The sequence below is a fragment of the Solea solea genome, chromosome 17 (assembly GCF_958295425.1).
Source record: "Solea solea chromosome 17, fSolSol10.1, whole genome shotgun sequence".
In the NCBI taxonomy this organism is placed as follows: Eukaryota; Metazoa; Chordata; class Actinopteri; order Pleuronectiformes; family Soleidae; genus Solea; species Solea solea.
Window position 1 is genome coordinate 15,856,288 of NC_081150.1, and position 19,548 is coordinate 15,875,835.

Here is a 19,548-nt window from a genome sequence, read left to right on the forward strand (position 1 = left end):
TGCAGTTGTCTGTTAAGTATGGTGTCAAGTTTGACAACAGTGATCATATTTGTGTTAATGCCGCTCAGAGAGTGCCTTATAAACGTGCTGACAGTGGAGACTCGGGGCTGACCATGCATCAGAGATTATATGTGAGTTAATTATGTGTAGGGGGTCTCACTGTGATTTTTACAGGCTTTGTCAAGCACAAAGTGATGGAAGTGAACGCGGGAACGTCTTTACTTTGTTTGACGTGCGTAACCCATAAAGAATTGTAACACGTCGTTCTCCTTCTTTATCAGCCATCCGCACACAACTTGATCTTAATCGCATCTTACTCATCATTTTCTCAAGGTTGAAACACAAAGTTAATGACCGCGAAGAACAAACAGTTTGAATGGATATGAGAAGAGACGGGCGAAGAACGAGAGGCAGTGATGCTGTGAATGGTTTTTGTGCAAGAGATTTAAACTAAATACTTGTGAAATTTTCTATGATGTTTATTCTACAGTGAGATTTTGGCTCAAATGTTTATATCAATTTGGTATGTCCAACTCAGTGCTACACCACTAGGTGGGGCTATTTCCTTTGGTAACTGCTGCTATCTGGGCAGTGAAGAGAATGAAAGCTGAAGGCTTTTTATGGATTCAACTATGCTACCTAATATAAAATGTCCTTTTGAACCCATTATGAATTTCAAAGAGGTTGACCGAGTGCACTAGGGCTGACCAGTGAATCGCAAAAGAATGGAAATCGCAGTATCCAACATAACAATGTCCAACTTAAAAGACGCTGCAATTGTGAAACTGTGAAAATGACAGTTAGGATGCAAAAATGATGAGTCATACCAAATTACAAATCATTTCACAACCATATTTGTTATATGTGTCAAAAAAACAAACTGTACAACCTCAAGTTCTTCTTCTTCAGTTTTTTTTGCTGCGTGACAGAAAAAACAACAACATTCTGGACATTAACTATAAATACTAATAAAGAGTCTTAAGGAAACAACCTCAGGGCTCTGCTGGTCTTTGAGCGCAGCTTTGTCAGCACACTTAATGACTCCCTCGACTCAAATTTAAAGTGTTAGAGATCCATCATGACTGTTTAACCGATGATGGGCGACGGCAGATTGCACAATAAGATAAAGTAAAGGAAATAAGAGAAATAACTTATTTATCGGAACAATGTTACTTTAGAATTTTCTCACACGCGCAATGTATTGTGTTTTTTTAGGCTTTTGGTTTATGTCCACAATCCTTCTTTTCTGTCTGCACCAGCCTCTGCTGATATCTTTTTCATCAGGAGAAGGAGCACTTGAATTTCTCTTGTGTGGGACCTATACCTCTTCAGAATAGGAATAAGTCTTACGTTAGGCCTCAAATCAATATGATCCTTTCCCAATCTGTATTTATTACGCTCTCAGATTGTCTTTCAGCCTTAGAGGCTTCAGCTGTGCTGTAGGACGGCGGAGGGCTGGTGAAGGAGGGAGGACGTGAGGAGACTGTGAGGGCGACCAAGTCTCCTTTTTCGCTGCTGGAAATTCGTAGTTCTAGTTTTTTCGGATGAAAGGTTGCGTCGTGATTTGGATGGACGACAGGAAGTGCGATCGAGTCTTGTGTTGTGATTTGCTCGGATCTGCTGCAGTGCATGTACCTGAAGAGGAACTCTTTTGTTTAGCTTTCTATAACTTTCTCTCCTGCATGCCATTTGAACATGGTCTAAGAGAGGGTGTCTGATCTTGGTGATGTCACCACGGTCTCAATAAGAGCGAGGAAATGACTCCCTCCCATTCAGCCGGAGTGATGTCATCGCAGGGACAGCGTGAGGTTGGCTGAAGGTTTATTGAGCTTGACGCTTTATTACCAAGAGCGGCAGACGTATGACTACATGCACGAGTCAATGCGGGGACACAGTGCAGGTAAACAAATGACATGGCAACACGTTTGTGACTTGTTGTAAAACCCCCAGAGAGGGAAGAGGAGTTTGAGGCAAAGGCATAAAGACAGAGAAATACAGATAGAGACGCAGAAGGGAAGAGGAACAGCATGAGTGTGCATGCTGATGAGGATAGAGGCGTGTGGAGCCACAGAGCTGCAGAATCCTGAATCCAGCAGATGGAGACTCCGTGTCCTTGTTTTGCGAAGATCTGTGGGAGCAACATGCAGCTCGCGCCGCTGCCTTGCACTGCTGCAGTGGAGGAGTAAATGCGGAGCCCAGCACAGCTCCAGGTGATCCACAGCAGCCCAGCCCGGCAGACTGCTCCCTCCTCAGCCTTCCCTCTCCTCCTCCTCTTCCTCCTCCTCCTCCACCTCCTCCTCTTCTTCCTTCTCCTCCTCCTCCTCTTCCTCCTCCTCTGTCAATGCTCCATTCCACTGAGGGCTTTGCAAAGAAAATCAAGAAAGGAAAAGAGGAGAAATCCTGCTTCCCCCCTGCGTTCTCAGATGTAAAACACCTCTGTATGTCTGTCCACTGCTTCCCTGTCACCGTGTGAAGACGCGCTGCATATGTGCTCCAATGTCTCCGGAACATAGACTCGCTGCAAGGTAAGAATCTTTACTGGGTTTTTTTTTTTTTTGGCGTTTTTCCTCAAGATATTTTCTGCTCAACTGTTTTGTGGAAGTGTTACAGCTTTGAATTTAACAGGTAGATGAGAAGTTGTTACATGAGATTAGGTCATTGGTTTTGGTTTGGAAAAATAATGAAAAAAAGCTTTATCAGAGAAGCCAAATATGTTTCTCTTCAGTTTTGGAGGAAAAGCACGTCTTCTGCTCCTCATTCACAGCAATCTGTGCAGGTGTGTGTGTGTGTGTGTGTGTGTGTGTGTGCGTGAGTGCATTCATATGTATTTGTGTGTAACAGAATCCAGCAGGGTGGGAGGGATTTCTCCTCAGCCAGGCATCTCGATGGGCAACAAGGGGATTTTCATCTTGACAATGTCGCCAAACAGCTTTCCATCAATCTTGTCATGATTAAAATAGCTGTCAGTCTTTAATAGTTACCATAAATGTAATCATCTTTATCTGTGAACGCAACTGGGGGGGGGGAGACATAATTTTCCTGTTATTTGCAATGCACATCTTCATGGTTTGTGCCTTATGAGTAAAAGGAATTCAAGATGAAGAGGGGAGAAGACAGTGAGAGATAAGGATAATGTCAGTGAACGTATGACGAGGGGGTGGGGGATGGGGGGGGCGGACTTACTCCATCACCCTCTGATTTGGGAAACCTTCCGGCCAACAGCTGAACAGTACCTTTCCTCTGACATCCTTCAATCTCTCGGTCACATGTTGGCTCTGATGCCACAGAGCTTTAACCTGTAAGTGGCCTAATGGAACACACACACACACACTTTGAAGTGCCATAATAAGAGCTGGAATTGAGCTGGTGCTGCAGTGATATCCAAATCCTGCATTCTGCCTTCTGACAGCGCTGCAGGGTTTTTCTGAATTTGTGTATGTGTGAGTTTATTCCTTTGACAGTCTTGTCGCTGCTTCTGTTCAGCCGCTGTGTGTGTGTGTTTACCCTAAAAAAAAAATGACAAAGTGGCAATCACGACCGCTGCCATTTAGCTAAGAAACGGCTCTCGTTACATTCACGCTCATTCATGTTTGCCTACAGATCGGCTGGCATTCTCATTCAAACCTGCACCGTGATGTGCAGCAGAGGAAAGACGGATACTCTGTATCACTGGCAGCATTAATCCATGTGTCCCGACACATGTGGGTCCACACAGACAAACATTTGCCCTTGCAACACACTCCATCTCCCGACACGCTCTACACAGTGAGGCAAAGACATGTGTTTGCAGACCGACGTGTGGACTGAATCTGACTCGCTTTCATGTGCAGCAAGGTGTCTGGCTCAGGTGGTCATTTGTCATGTGTGGCACTGGGTTGCAGAGGAGAACCTCAGAGGGACTGAGTCTCAGATCCTCACAGCTCCTGTTTGGCTTTTCACTGCTCTGATTGTCAGGCAGATTGCTAGCATCAGGAAACGCCATGTTCGGCTGATTCCAAGTAAAAAGCTCAAACACCGAAAAATAAGCATACCCCACGAACCCTGAGAGGCCTCCAACAACACGACAATGTAGGACTGACTGAACAACACAGTGATTGACTGGTTTTTGGTAGCCACCAAAGGTTTGGGGTTTACTAAGGTGTTTACAGAACGCTGTCCAACCAGTCAAGTTACACCAGCCATTTCTTTAGGCATCCAGTAAGGTCTTCAGCTGCTGTAGTCCATGTTGTGGACTGTCAGCAATGTTCCTCTGACCTCTGGCAAAAACAAGGCCTGGATATGTTCTCTTTATCAGACCATTCTCTGTAAACTCTAGACATGGTTGTGTGTGGAAAATCTCAGTAGACCAGTAGTTTCTGAGCCTGTCCATCACTTACTACCGTGACCTGTTTAAAGTAGTTTTTAGTCACCTTTCCTCCTCATCCTAAAGCTTAGTTTTAAACCTTCAGCAGCTCGTCTTGACCATGTCTACATGTCCAAATGCACTGAGCTGCTGCCATGTGATTTGCCACTTAGATAAGCAGTTGAACTTGTACCTAATAAAGTAGCTGGTGAGTATATGTCAAACCCAGACTCCTTTCTCACCATCAAACATTTGACCGATCACAAGTGCAATGTATGAGGCAGACTACATCTCTTACAAGTAACTCCCCTGGAGTCTTTGCTGGTTGCCTGGCAACACCTATCTTTTTAGATTAAAGTAACTAGATATGATGTGTTAATATGTGAGTTCCAGGTGTGCTTGCAAAGGAATTGTTTTAAAACTTTTGGACTGAGCAAATTTAGCCGTTTCCCATCAGTGTCTTATCAGCTAGCTGGCAGTGAATTTTGAGAGACAGCGTGGTCACAAATAATAGTTTGTCTTCCTCTGAGGAACTATCTCAAACAAATTTGGAAATCTGGGCCAGTAGCTGTCAGATCAGGACTGAACAGCCGGACGGGTAGCCAGATGGTAAGACCAAACAAACAAACTGATCATTAGGTTCAGCCTCCACTGGGTCAAATATCTGCTGTTTGACTGCTGATACACGAGCCTGGATATGACTGGTTTAGTTTCAGAGTGTTCAAACATTTTCCTCAATGTTCTGCCCGTCCTATTTAGAGACTGTGCAAATCTGTCATTTGGCAAAGTGTTGAAAATGAGTCATTTGTTTTAACCCTCTTAGTTTTATTCACAGAAACTGTGCGTTTGGTTTGGGGATTAAAGCCGCGGCACACGTTGCCGTCACTGGCATGTTGTCCCTTTGTTCTGCCCGCAGGGTTACGAGGTCAGGACAGAATGATTAACCAGACATTAACTTACGAGCTGATTTAACGACGAGTGCAGATCACGACAATAGGCCTACCGATGTACTCTGTTCTCGGTTATGTTGCCTTGTTTATGATGTTAAACGGTTACCAGCTGTGTGTGTGTGCTTCTTACCCAGCAGGCTTGAATTCCTGATGGTCGATCTCTTCATGGTAACCACAGACTGTGGACTTGCTTTAATTCCCCAAAGCACTGCGAATGAAATTGGCAATTTATTGTGTTAGTCCGTCCAGTGAGCAGCACAAACCTGCACTTTCCTGGCTCCACTTTTAATTGATATCAAGAGTGAAAATAAATTGTTTTTTCTCCCTATGATTTTGAGCTTAGGTGTTAGTGAAATCCACCACAGGGATCATTTGTAGGATCCAGCAATTAACCTACATTCAGAGTGGGTTTCTTTTGGCAGCTCACCTGTTTTCATCTCACAATGTTACAACTTCACATCTTTCCTCTCTGTTGTGACACCTTAGTATTTTTCCTCTCAGTTCATGCTGTTGTCTGCAATACAAAAGGTAAAAAATTGACTTTAGTTAAATACAGTCCAGGATCATTGCTTTTCACTTGCAGATCAGTTCGATGGGTGGAGATATTAATAAGAACAGCTGTTAAAAATAACATACTTAAGAACAACAGTGCCACAGACTTAAATACACCAAAAATATTGGAATTAACTCCAAGAGTTTCAACTAAATACTGCAACTTGAGACTGTCCATATCGCATTATTAGTTAAAGCAAATCTGCAGGTTCTTTCTAGCACCTGCACTTTTCCCTCCACAAGTTAAGAGCCACAGCTTCAACTAATAATTATATCACACATTTTCACTTTTCAGTGTCATGCCGTTAGCAGATTATTCCCTTGGTTCATGAGTAGATTCCATTATTTGTTCGATAAAACATAATTATAATGGTAAAAGAGCAGTCTTGTCTACTTCACGGTTCAAAATCCGAAATACTTCATTAACATGACAAAAACTAAGAAAAAAGCGTAAATGTACTTGATATTTTCATGGAAAATGGCACAAACTCCTCAGCATTATGAGTGGTATTGCTACTGTATATCCTAGCGACCGAAAAGGACCCACGCGCACATTAGAGACTCCACACATGATATTTAGTTCTGTGGCTAAATGAAGAGACGCCGGATGGAAATAACCAGAATCTTACCTCGTCAGTTTTAATCCCTCTGAGTGGTGCCGAGCACAATACCATGTTAGGTAGCAAGAGAAGCTGTGTGGGTGTATGAGTGAGTAGAGGAGTGAGGATGAATAAAGGGAGGAGTGAGAGGTGGATGTAGAGAGCATGATTGATACAGTTCATTCTCTGCTTTGCTCTGAGAACACGTGGAAACAAACACTCCACGTCTGAGCCAAGTAGGTAGAACGATAAATTAGATAATGGTTTTGGACGACATATCTTCCAAGGTAACTAGAAGTACCACTTTGGCATGTCTCTGCTAACAGTCCAAGTTTCAGGAAGTCAAATTGACTTTGACCATTAACCACGCAATCATCCTGAAGTCCAAATAAAAAAAGAAATGACTTCTAAGTGTTCCACCACGGTCACAATTTTGTAGCCTCTTTTTGTCACTGAATATCAGATACTAAACATTCTCATCTAAAGTTACCTCTACTTTGCTATAAGATTAATTTTGCTGCACACGGGCCACAGCGAGAACCACTTCATTGTCAAGATTTTAGATCTGTGGGATATTTAGGCAGCTTTAACTGAAAATATTAAAGCTATAGGAGTAGTTCAGGCTTTTTGAAGGGTGGTTGTATGAGGTATTGGCACATCATCAACACTGACTTAGCTGCACATGCAGCTGCTTCCATGGACCAGCCAAACTCTCTCTCTTGCTCTCATTGACAACATGGATGCCAGAAGGGACAGAGGGAAAAACAGATTTTAGGCTCACTTAAATCTATGGATGCTTAATTCTGCAATATCTTAAGAATATGTTCTTTATCTCACTGTTAGATGCCATTTTCGAGCTGAAGACTCAAATTTCTAAGTCCATAGAGAAAATCAGTGCTTTTAACTAGTGGGTACACAGGAGCTTCTGGTCTACTGCTGCCTTGTTGGGTTAGTTTGTGTCACTTAGGTAAATCCAAATGAAGGACATCTAAAACTGAAGTCACAAGATAACATATTTGAACTTAATCCTGGAGGTAGCAGTGGATCAACAACTCCTGTTTTCCATGATGTAAAAATCACAGAATTTCGGAACACACTTTGGTGCAGGAGAGTCTCGAGCAGGGGTCGCGTTAACCGAATATTTTCTGTCATTGACCGTTTTTTTAAAACGGTGATGGAAAAATCTGAGAGCCATCCGTCATTTTGACAGATTGCAATTCACACCCCTAAAAACTATGTTGATAAAAGAGGTGAAAAAAGAGGGATAGATGCAGATGAAGGACAAACTCAGCCCTTGGCCTCAGCGGAGCGAGGAAGCGGCAGTAAGGAGGTTAGGCGAGTTCAGTGGGAGCGGGAGTTCTCCTGGCTGAGGAGGGCGGATAGAAAAATGTTGTGCGACAAAATAAAGATTCCCATCGGAGCATCTGAGCATAATTTCTGACCTGGACACCGTACTCAATGCATCTCGCTATCCTTGTAGTGCTGACAGCATGTTAAAGAGCTATGGACAGGAGGCTTTGGAGCGCGTCTGTGACCGGTGCAGCTGATCCACTGGTGCAGAAGGAGCGCATGTTGCGGGATTTCCTACCACGCGCAACTACGCGCAAGCAGGCACGCGATTTAAGTCCATGTGGCCCAGGAGGAAGGTGTGAGACTGTGCGTTTAGGCCACAGGTGAACTGTTCATATTCCACTGCAATATGAACAATGCAATTGAATATGTCATTTTTATCATTTAAAGTGACCGGTAAAAATTGATTATGACGGGATTTTTATGACCCTGTCAGTCAAAATGACAGACAACGAAAAAGTCTAGCGCAACCTCTGGTATGGAGAGAGAGTTTCCAGCTAAAAAAGCAGAAGATGCATTAAATCTAGGGCTGCAACGATTATGTGTACACATGTCAATTAATTGGTTTGAGTGTTGTTTCAATAATTAAAACAAGTGTTCTGATTTTTCAGCTAACTAAATGTGAATATTTATAACAAAAAAAAAACATTAAAACTGAATTTGAGAACGTCCTCATTTCCAGATTTGGTAAACACTGATCAACATTTTTCGACATTTTCTGACATTTATGGACCAAAGACGTACTCGTTTAATCGAGATAATAATCTACAGATTAACTTCATTCTGAAGCAATTATTAGTTGCAGCCCTAATTTGATCACATTGACCCAAAGCAGTGACAACGAGCACACAGCTCTGAGGCATGTCAATAGAAGTAACGGCGTGCTCAGTGATTGACAATGTGTCTTCAAAAAACCTGAACCATACCATCAGCCCTTTGGATCTGTGTCAGGGGTGATGTCCACTTTCCAACGCCAGCTGTCAGTTACTGTACGAAGCGCATACGGTAGGATGTGTCAGCGGACGGTGCCCGTGGGTAAAATCTTTGATGAGCAAAGGACGAGGCTAAATTTGCGTGCGTGACAATTATACAATCTGCATTGATCAGCCTGGGGGAGTGAATCTCTTGTCCCAAGTTCAATAAACTACTTGGGAGCGTATCGACCTCTTAGAGCACGAGGAAACCCCCCTCATCCAGGCGTCGATGCGAGTGTTTCCCTGTGAAGAAGAAAGAAAGAAAAAAGAAAAAAAGCTGTTGCATTAAATAATAACTGAATCAACTGCCTGGTGTGTAGTGTGGCTTCCCTAACGATGATTGGATTCATACCTCAGTCTCTGACAGTATGCTGAGTGGGATATGCTGCTCTTCAGCCTGTTTCCATGGAGATACTCAGGAGCTGTAGCCCTACACCACCACCACCACCACCACCACCACCAGCATACCCCCACCCTCGTTCCCCTTCTGCTGTACATTCCTCCAAACAGTGCTGCTTCATGTGAGGGATCTGGGCCAGGTTGTGTGTGTGTGTTGGTGCGTTATAATGTTCACAGGCACACAGACATGGTGACATTGATGAATATGCTTATGGTGTTGGGATATTATTAGTCTCTACCACGGCAAACATGTAAGTGCTCAGTATCAGTATCACCAGTGGTGTGATTGTAAAGTGTGTGTGTGTTGTACTCTCTTTCCTGGTGTGTCATGCTGGCAGTAGCAGCAAATCTTGAAGCTCCGCTGTAGAGCATGTGTAGGTGTGTGTGCGCGTTTGTGTGTCGTATTGTGCCAGGCCTGCCGAATTATCCGCCGTCTAAGATGGGGTCATTGACAGTGTGTGTGTGTGTGTGTGTGTGGGCATGTTGTACTCTCTTCAAGTGTGTCATGCTAGTAAACGCTGCAAATCTTGAAGCTCTGCAGTAGTGTATGTGTCCATTATGTTGTATTGTGCTATGACTGCTGAATTATCAGCTGTGCATGATACAGTGAGTGGTCATTGACAGAGTGTGTTTGCGTGTCCGTTTGTGTGCTCGTCCCCTTGTTCATGAGATAGTGAGTCAGAGTGACGGAAAGAGTGAGAGGTGAGATGGAGATGAAGAGAGGACAGGGGGCAAACAAAAAGCATAGAAAGAGAAAGATACGGACAGAGACACACAAGCATCAAATACAAATGTAAATGGACATAAACAGCAAACTCCATAAACTGTGAACAATGATCTGCTTTCTGTGAGCTACACATGTACAGTTTTATGTCCCCCCAGGGCTGCAAAGGCAGAAACACACTCCAGTGGTTCTTGCTTACAAGGTGACAAAGGTGACAAGTGATTCCCAGCCAGACAAAGGGACCACCATGGGGACGGAGCGTGTCGAAAATAGCTGCGAAAAAGGACCTTTCTGTCTTGGCAGAATGATGCAGTGCAGACCTGAACACAAGAGTCCCTCCCTGCTGTATAGAGAGCAGGGCAATCCCTGTAGAAACACAGGATTACTGAATCCTGCACCTCTGCCCTGTCAATATACAGCCTGCCACTCTTTGAAGACTGGATCTGCTCTTTGATTCACTGACAGCATATACTAAGCAAAGAAACAAAAAAACATACTATTATCACCAAGCTGGAATAAATCAATGGTGACGCATTCACTCCTGGCTCTAATGATGGCAATATGTAGTACTTGAGGTTTTGTCCGCTTCGGCTGAAGAGACACATTCCTTCTTCATCTGCTTGATTTTTGGCAATTTCAAAGTCATATATTCACTTTCCACCTGTTAGCATAGTCATTAGCCATGGCCTTTTGCTCACATCGACTGGTGAACACGCTCATTTCATCTTCACCCGCTTCATTTTTTTGCCAGCAATGCCAATTCCAGTGCAACGCTAGGATGCGCATTCATCTTCAGGCTGTTAGCATACCTTTACGTTAGCCATGAATGTTTTTAGCAAACCTTATTTTCTCTATAACTTCAGGTGTAATATTTTTTGTCCTTCCATTAATTATCGCCTTAGGGGTGACTGTAGCTCTGTGGTAGAGCGAGTCGTCTCTCAACTTGAAGGTTGTGGGTTTGATTCCAAGCTATTGGGCAAGACGCTTAACCCCACGTTTGTTTTCGGATGGCTATGCCGGCCGGCAGCATGTGAATGAGTGTGTGCTATCACATAGATCATACTGTATATCACGGTGTGAATGGGTAAATGGATAAACTGTAGCATAAAGCAGCTTTGAATGGTCATCAAGACTAGAAAAGTGCTATATAAATACAGGCTGTTAAAATTGTTGATCCATCATCAAGGGATTGAAGTAAAAGATAAAAAATAGTCACGACTGAACTCCATCGTGTCACTATCATCTTCCTCTGATTTGTTTTGTTTTTGACACAATCATGACGGCACAAAACATGCAAGCGGGAAAGACAACAACATAGGGTCGACCAACAACTGGCACTGAGAATGGTATCAATCCACACATTTTACCGGGAAACAGAACAGAAAACCTCAAATATGGAAGCCAGTGAATTTGTGAAAATATTGATCTTACTGGTTGCAGATGAAGTCAATCACCTCACTCGGTCCACTTGTTTACACGAGTATGAACATAAACTGTGCTTCTGGTGAACGATTATTGTCACTGTCTTTTTACTGTACCTCTGTTTTGGTCTCCATCTGCGTCTGCCTGCTGTGTGTTGATGAGCACACAGTGTACAGTGGGTTTTTAGAGCTTATTCACGGATAACAGCTGCCTGCTGCAGCTGTAAATGAGAGTGAACCAAAACAGTAACACTGCAAGCTGGACAGCGAAATAATGACCTGGAACATGTTATAAAACTCAATAAAGTCGAGGAGGCGGGCTGCACATTCACATATCTGCAGCGTTTTCTAAAAATATGGATTATATTAAATTTATACATGTAACAATGTTAGGTTTGGTGTTTTGGGAAAATGTATATTAAATAATAGATTGGTCTTTAATTTTACATTTGAAGTTCACACTATAGAAAAAGCGATCAGAATCAGCTTTGTCGACCTATGTACTTCTAATCGCCCTGCCACCATGCGTGAAATTGATTTGAGTGTGTGTGTGTGTGTGTGTGTGTGTTCTCCCCAACAGCATCTATAGTGAGCCTCTAATAGAATATGCTGTTCGCAGAGTTTGTCTGTAGAGAAGCAGGGTGGTAGCAGTCATCTCAGTCTATGGCAGCCAGGGGAGCACTTATGGGATCTGTGGAAGTCCGGCCAGGAGAAAAGCTAAGGTTAACTTCACCACATGGACTTGATCCTTCGCCAGAGCCATGGCACCTGCCGCGTTGTTAATGGTCAGCTCTCTGACTCATGCAGGGACATGATGCCTGCCAGGTGGTAACTGTCTACATAAGGAATTCAGAGTACTAATGCTAATGTGCTAAAGCAGCGTCCTGTCAGGCAGAGGGAGGTGAGGAGTCTGGGCGTCACACAGAGGAGGCTCAGGAAAAAACTCTCTCTAGGGCTGCAACAATTCAATCAATACATCAATACTAAATGAATTGCCATCTATTTGATAATAATCAACTAGTCAGTATGATATTTGTTTTTTGGGATTTTTTAAAGGGACAAAAAAAGTAAAGTTTTCTGTTTTGAGCTTGCTAAAGGTTTATTGGGAAAACTGTTTGTGCCACACATAAGTAGATATACCCTGAGTGTATAATCACTTTTAAAGAAAACATCTTTTGGTTTTTGTAGCCATATGTGTTTTAGGGGCGTGTAACCACTGGGGCTGAACAATTAAACTTTTCTAATTCTCAACTGCCATTTGAAACAATGAAATTAGCAACTGAATCGACTGTTATTTTCTATGGAAATATAAATATAACTCAAGGATTTGAGGAATGAGATTTAGAAATCTAAAGAGAATACAAAAGTAAAACCACAAATCAATAAATAACAGCAATATTATAAAGACACAGCAGCATCATAATGCAGCAGCTTTTTTAAGCGCAACAGTTTCTTAACAGATGAGTGGCAGCTCAAAAATATTGGAAAGAATTCATATCTTTGCATTTTAATTTTTGTATTTAAATACAGGCAGATTAGTAGAGAAGTTAGTGTTATGGTTGTGTTGTGTGGTAGTGCTCCAGCAAGTGTATCAAATCTATTGCTCAGCGAATACAGAATTGAAACTTGACTTAAGAAAATGGATATCTAAAACCAAATAAATTTTTTAGCCCTAACTCATGTACATATATGTGAACGCATTAGGGCTGTAATCAACTAAAGAAAATCTTGGTCTACTGAAGCCCTGAAATTTCGACTAAAAATCGACTAATCGGGGGAATAGTTAGTGAAAACAAGGTAACCTGTGAAACAGGGGTGCTCTGAAAACACCGCCATTAGCACTTGGTACTCTCCTCCTGATGAAATCAACAATAGACTGTATGAAATTAATACGGCAAAAACATTTTTTGAATCTGAATCTGAAAAAGAAGCAACTAGTTTGAGACCAGCCTTCATCCAAATAACTGTATTTTCTTCATAGACTTCAATGATAAAGATAATGTTTTCTTGGAAAGTGTCCTGTCCTGCCTTCACACGAAGAGGACTTCCACTATAAAAAAAGAATAATCTTCTTTTATATTAGGATTCAAACCAAAAAAACTGACCACTCCTTCAACCGTTCCTTCTATTTTCAACTGACGTTGGCAAATGCCTTACTAGCTTCTCTTCAGAGGGCTCTGCCCACATGGAAGCAGCCAGTCTAAAAGTGTTTTTACTCAACTCTCACAGGCTGCTGGCTTGAAGCACCCACTGCCTGGCCTGAACAACAAACCATTAGCTTGAAGAGGAATATTAATAGGACACCATCAAGCCACACTTATAGTCCATCTAACAGTTTTCTTAATTGTCAAATCTAGTTTCTAAACATATGCTATTCCTTAAAGAGAAAAAGTATTTGAAAACAGGACTGAGGGTTTGGGGGTTTTCGATGCAGCGCCCTACAATGCGACAAACAAAGCCTTTGCCAAATGTGTGCTGGCACATGACTGAAATCTAAGTGTTTATTGGGAGACCTTTTAGCATCCTCAGCATTTGCTAATCGCTTTAAATGGAAGGGATTAAACAGATCCGTTTGTCACCACAGAAACACAAGAGGCTTGAAGATCTTGGCCTTTGCACTGATGTGTCATTGCGCTCAGAGGTGAGAAACACTGACAACACAGTCTGGCACCCCACTGCAGGTGACAGATTAATTCAAAACTAATTATAGTAAACTCTGGAGCTTGTCTCAGTGTCCTCAGAAGAGTCAGCGTGAGGTGAAGACACCTTTCAGTAGTTGGGACCGTGCTACGGAAGAATCTTTATCAGCCACTGGGTTTTAGAGCAGCAGTTAAGGGTCTATATGTTCAAAATTAGTGACATCTGATGATGAGAGTGTTGTGACCTTTGGAGGATTTCTCCACTCACCTCTCCCTTTTACAAGTGCACCAGGGAACTGCAGTGGCCTTCACATGCCAGAGAGGATGTCATTCTTATTTGTTTCTGGCTGGTTTGTCCATTTGGGCTGCTGTAGAAACATAGCAGCACACATAGCAGCCTTATTCTAAGGCGACAAAAAACTAATTATTTTTATTCAAGAGCAATTGTGCATCTTTGACAGTAAACTCTCCTACATTTTACACAGTGGAACTTTAAGATTATTGGTAAGATCTATGATAACATGCTGCTTTCTTTACTCTCATAAAAAGTGTCAATAAAAAAGGTACTAAAAAAAAGACACTGAGGTAAAGAAGCTGACAACTCGACCACTTTTCTTGTCAAATCTTTGACATAATTTTGAGGAAACAGTTTGAATTTTGCCATCGAGAGTATTTGTCTGTCTGTAGTTCTTCAAGAGTGTGTGTGTGTGTGTGAGAGAGTGTGTGTCTTGTGTGTCATGCTGAATGCTGAGAGGAAGAATAGACAGGTAAAAGCCTGCACCTCTTCTCCAAGCCATTATTCTGTCAGCACATTAAAACAAAAAGGAAGACACTAGGTGAACTGGTGTAGAATACCAACATCCTGTGATCCCATTCAGAATTTCTCAGGTGTAACACGTCGAGCTGAAAAGTGTCACACAGTCAGTCACTTTGAAAGCATCCAGTTTAGATTTTCTCTGAGAACTAGACGGGGTTTTCTGTCCCCTTTTGTCCGTCTGTTAGGAGGATGGAGTTAAAACCTGTTTCTAATACTGTTATCACATACCTATATCTTATCTATATACCTATCTTAAGATAAGTCTACACCATCACTGCATCCCACACTCACAGTTCGGTGTCAAACTATTTTCATGATATTTGGGGGTTTTCAATATCCAATTCAGATATTTTGACCAGTATTGGACCAAGACTAAATATCAGATATAATAGCATGTCCAAAACTCTCAGTTTGACTGAAAGATCAGTGATGAAAATAGGAGCAATGTGCCATTTCCTCTGGGCAGTAGACCACCACCACATTATGTAACATTAAAATACATGAATTTTTTCATTTGGAAAAAGAAAGCACTGATATCACAGTACGTGATACAGGCTAACATTGTTATAAAGTCATTGGAATTGTTATTCGATGTAAAATGCAACGACAAGTGAATTTTTTGGGGGGAAACCCCTGCATGCTGAAGTAACATGACAAATATAACAGAGTTTAGGTTTGGTTCCCACCATTAGACACTAACTATTTCATCTGCAGGGCTGTTCACTCAGAGGAGTTTGCTTTGTGGGTACTTGGTAGTTAAGTCCTCTCCTAGAAACACATAATACAGTGAAGTATTTCAGATGGTTACACACATTGACTGATGTCAGATATTCTTACACTGTGCTGTTTCTTTGTGGTCGACATTTCAGGCTCGGCATCCGCTGTAGTAACGTGTAGGGGGGGAAATGAAAACACGGGCACAAGCGAGTGATTCCTCATAAAATTTCATTTGGATCCATCATATGAGTTGTTGTTGAATTTTGTTTGCATGGCAAAAAAAAAAGAAAAAGAAAAAGCGAACAGCCTGGCAGAATTCCACGGCATGGTTTTAGAGAAAATCACATTACCAGATATTTTGTCTCTTGTACTTGCTAAAATCATTTGGATGAATGTCTTAATGCCCTGTTGGGTTGTGATTTGGAACTGAATGCGTTATCCAGTCGAGCTGTCCCTAAACCCCTCACAACAGCAGCACTACCACCCAAGGCATTCTGAAACCATGAAAAAAAACCTTGCTATTGTGACTGCATACGGGCGTAAAGAGAAACATAGCTGTGTGTAATACCCAGTTTGGGCTTGTGCAGCCTCACTCGACAGCATCTTTAATAAAATATTCTGCAGTGTGCTACTGGTGTCTTAAGAAGAGACAGCTTCTGTTGAATGTCGGATCCCTTTGACAAATCACACTCGAGAGTGAGAGTCACACTACTTGCTTGCATGCAGAAAAACACAGCTGATGGAAACACCCCAGCAGGACACCAAAGTGGTTAAAATCAAAGAGAGTGAAAGAAAAAAAGGAGAAAGAAAGGGGTGGAAAAAAGAGGTCAGGCAGCTTTAAACTAAAAATAAATGCAGACGTCAAAAGTAGTGAGCAAACACTCTGAAAGCAATGGCCTTAAAATACAATGTCTTGAGTTAGCAGATTCATCTTAACTCCTCATATATATACTATGATGTTTCTGTACTGACAAGTCAATAAGAACAAAAATGTATAAATAGAAAAATGTAAGAATTTAAACAGCCAGTCCACATCCAGGGATTTTAAATGATCCGAATGACACAGCAGCCTCTCTTTCAGTCATGACTCTCTGTCTGCAAATCAGTAGAGAGACTGTTTAATATTGAGATGTAGCCAGCAGCCATACCTCACTGAAAATGAAACCGATAACAGTCTGTCAGTCACTTGGCTGCAGTCTGGAGCCATGTAAGAAAACCCCTCCATTTTGACAGAAAAATAAAAGACGTTTAGTTGTGAAAAGCAAAACCAAATGTTTGGTTAGTTTCTCCCGTATTTCTCTGACTCTATTTGCTTTTTATTAGAGAGAAGTGAAGATGTCCGCTCGAGGGCAGAGCAGATTCAGATTGTTGGAGCAACTATCTGGATTGGACTTTATTGTCCTACATGGTGAAGACTGCTAATATTGTACATCCATCACAGTGGAAACTCTGTGGACAACCAAGCTGGCCTCTTGTTTTGTGGTGGTGTTTGAAGGCTATTTGAAAGCTCAAAAATAAAAATAAAAAATCACATGACGTAAGAAACTGCTTCCAAACTTAAGAGTTAGATCTTTCAGTACATCAAACCAAATTTCCTGTGTCAACCATCAGGTAGCTATCAGTAGCTCACCATCACATTCACCAAAAGTCAAATCACATGGACGGGTTTAAAAATATATCTGATGTCTCCATGTAGGCTAGGAAACACTTGAGGAGAGTATTTATAGATACTTTTCTTCAAACGACTCCTTGCAAACCATTGCCCCGTTTCTTTGCATTCTAACAATGTATCCTTACTTATTCACCACCTTTCTGTGAATAAAATGTTATCAGCTTCACAATGGAGAGGTTAAAGTCCCTGTGACACGACTGACGGAGTGTTAGGAGCTTCCACATATTCACTTATGAGGACGATGACTCCTCTTTTACACTGGGGAGTACACTCATTTCCATCCAATCAAGTGCTGTGCTGACCCGACCCAACCTCTCATTCAGATGAATCAAGTCAATCCTCGTCATCCTTTTCCTCAGAAACATCACTCTAAGGGTTCAGGTTGTGGTGTGGTGGCGAGAACAAAAGAGAGTGGGCTGTCAAGGTCCATGTCATGAGGACTGCTGGGTCACACTTAATGTGTTCCACGTTCACAGAGAGAGTGAGTTCCCCATGTGCATATACAAACTTGTGGTTCCATTCATACTCACATGGGGGTCTAGCATTCCTCACTCAATCTCATATTCCATTAAATTTACAGTGAAACCTCACAAGTTCTCCTTCGTTGTGTTGTTGGACCAAAACAAGAGTGCACCACCAATTGGAATTAAAAGTTGGAACATGTGGAGGTGTGCGCATATTCATCCCCAAGGGGACAGTTAGACCTGCGCTAACAGGTCACGCTAGTATCAGACGATGCCGTCAGGTGGGCGAGAAGGAGTTGTAGACAGAATGTTCTCAAGAAAATTTAATATAGTATGGAAACTACCTGCTCTAATCTGCAATGTTGACTGGAGCTCTGTCCGAGTACACCGAGACCAAAAAAACACTCATCCCCTAAAATGATATAAAGCATGGAGGAGCAGAGCCTCCTCAGTGACCACTTAAACCTTTGAAATGACCTCCACAACAACCTCAAGGACATCTTGAATTCTCTCATCAACCACTAAAATATTTTGCACAAAGCTAAGAACCTTCGCAATAAACAGTATAACCGTGCAAATGGCCCCTTATACAATTCTGCATTTCCATAGAGTCAGGTCAGTCGGTCTTAAATGCTTCCTTTTCTTAAAGTAGCTCAACTACAAAACGCAGTCGGTGATAAATACAAGCAAGGCGATAAATGGTGCATTTATATACAGTATGTACTTGCTGTGTGCATTTGCTTTTAATGGAAATATATTGTAATTAACTATAAAGTACATTCTCCACAACCTACTGTAAGCATATTCAACGTGCAACTTATTCATACATTTCTTCTGAGTAGTTTTCCCTCTGTGAAAGCACAGAGTACATTTACATAAATTAATTAAATAAAAAAATAGAAAAGAAACAAACAAAACAAAGTAACGCACAAAACCAAACAGTGTTATGCAGAGGCATTAATGTGGTATTCTAATGCAGAAATTTGAAATAGATAGAGACCTGTCACATTTGTGACACCTGTAATATTTTGGACTAAGTCACTTCTGTATTCAGGATAGGAAAACTCACATGACCTATAAACACCATTATGTATGTCAGTAAACACTGTAAATATGAATGTTTTCCCCAGAAGTACAGCCGTTAAGTTGAATGACTCACAGCAGCTCAGAAACATGTTGTTATCCATAATCATAACCATTACAGCTTCCAGAATAGCATCCACATAAAGTCATGGTCAGATCTGAATGTGAGCTTGAACCACAGCCATGTGTATGTGCAGAAACATCTACAGAATGTAGACATCTGGTTACATCGACGGGTCAAAGGTGGCTGAACAAACAGGAACAGATTAATAGTGTACAAAAAACAACTAATGGTCATTTGGTGGCATGACAAAGTGTATTGGTAAATAGTCTGTTCGATGCAAGTAATGCATTATTCATAAAGTGTGGCTGGTGGGTACAATCAACAGCATGGCACAGTGGCGGTCTTTGAAACGGGAAGCTCATTTCAGGCACAGTTATTTATACACAAATTCTAACATAAATTCTGCAACAAACAACTAGAACAAGGAAACGCGATAATTATATAAAACTGAAATGCTATAATAGTGTTTTTATTTACAAATGAAAATGGGCAAATGACACACAACAACCACCTATTTGTCTGCAGACTTCCCTCGTAAAAATCCACACAGGACTGAGGCAGAAAAGGCTCAGCTGTCATGTATGTTTCCGCAACGCTGTCAATCAAAAACTGTCTCCGCCTTTCAGACAGTACCTCCAATCATCCCACTTTCAACCCACTCCCCCATCCACTGTCATGGAAGCTGAGCTTCCCTGCAAGTGATGATTTTGCCCCATTTGTTCAATCACTGTCGAGCTCACCGCAGTGAAAAGAGCTAATTCTGAACAAAATAGTGACACCT

General features: G+C 41.8%; 1 protein-coding gene across 5 annotated transcripts in view; it reads left to right on the forward strand.

The window, feature by feature from the left end:
* dlgap2b (discs, large (Drosophila) homolog-associated protein 2b) overlaps nucleotides 1-19,548 on the forward strand; it is a 93,982-nt gene that overhangs the window by 4,140 nt on the left and 70,294 nt on the right. Inside the window, exon 1 of one of the 5 annotated variants that reach the window (XM_058613089.1) lies at nucleotides 2,016-2,525. The exons of the other annotated variants lie outside the window; for them this stretch is intronic. The gene's annotated coding sequence lies outside the window, so the exon portion shown is untranslated. Of the gene's footprint in view, nucleotides 1-2,015; nucleotides 2,526-19,548 lie in introns of those variants that run through there. 5 annotated transcript variants of the gene reach the window in all.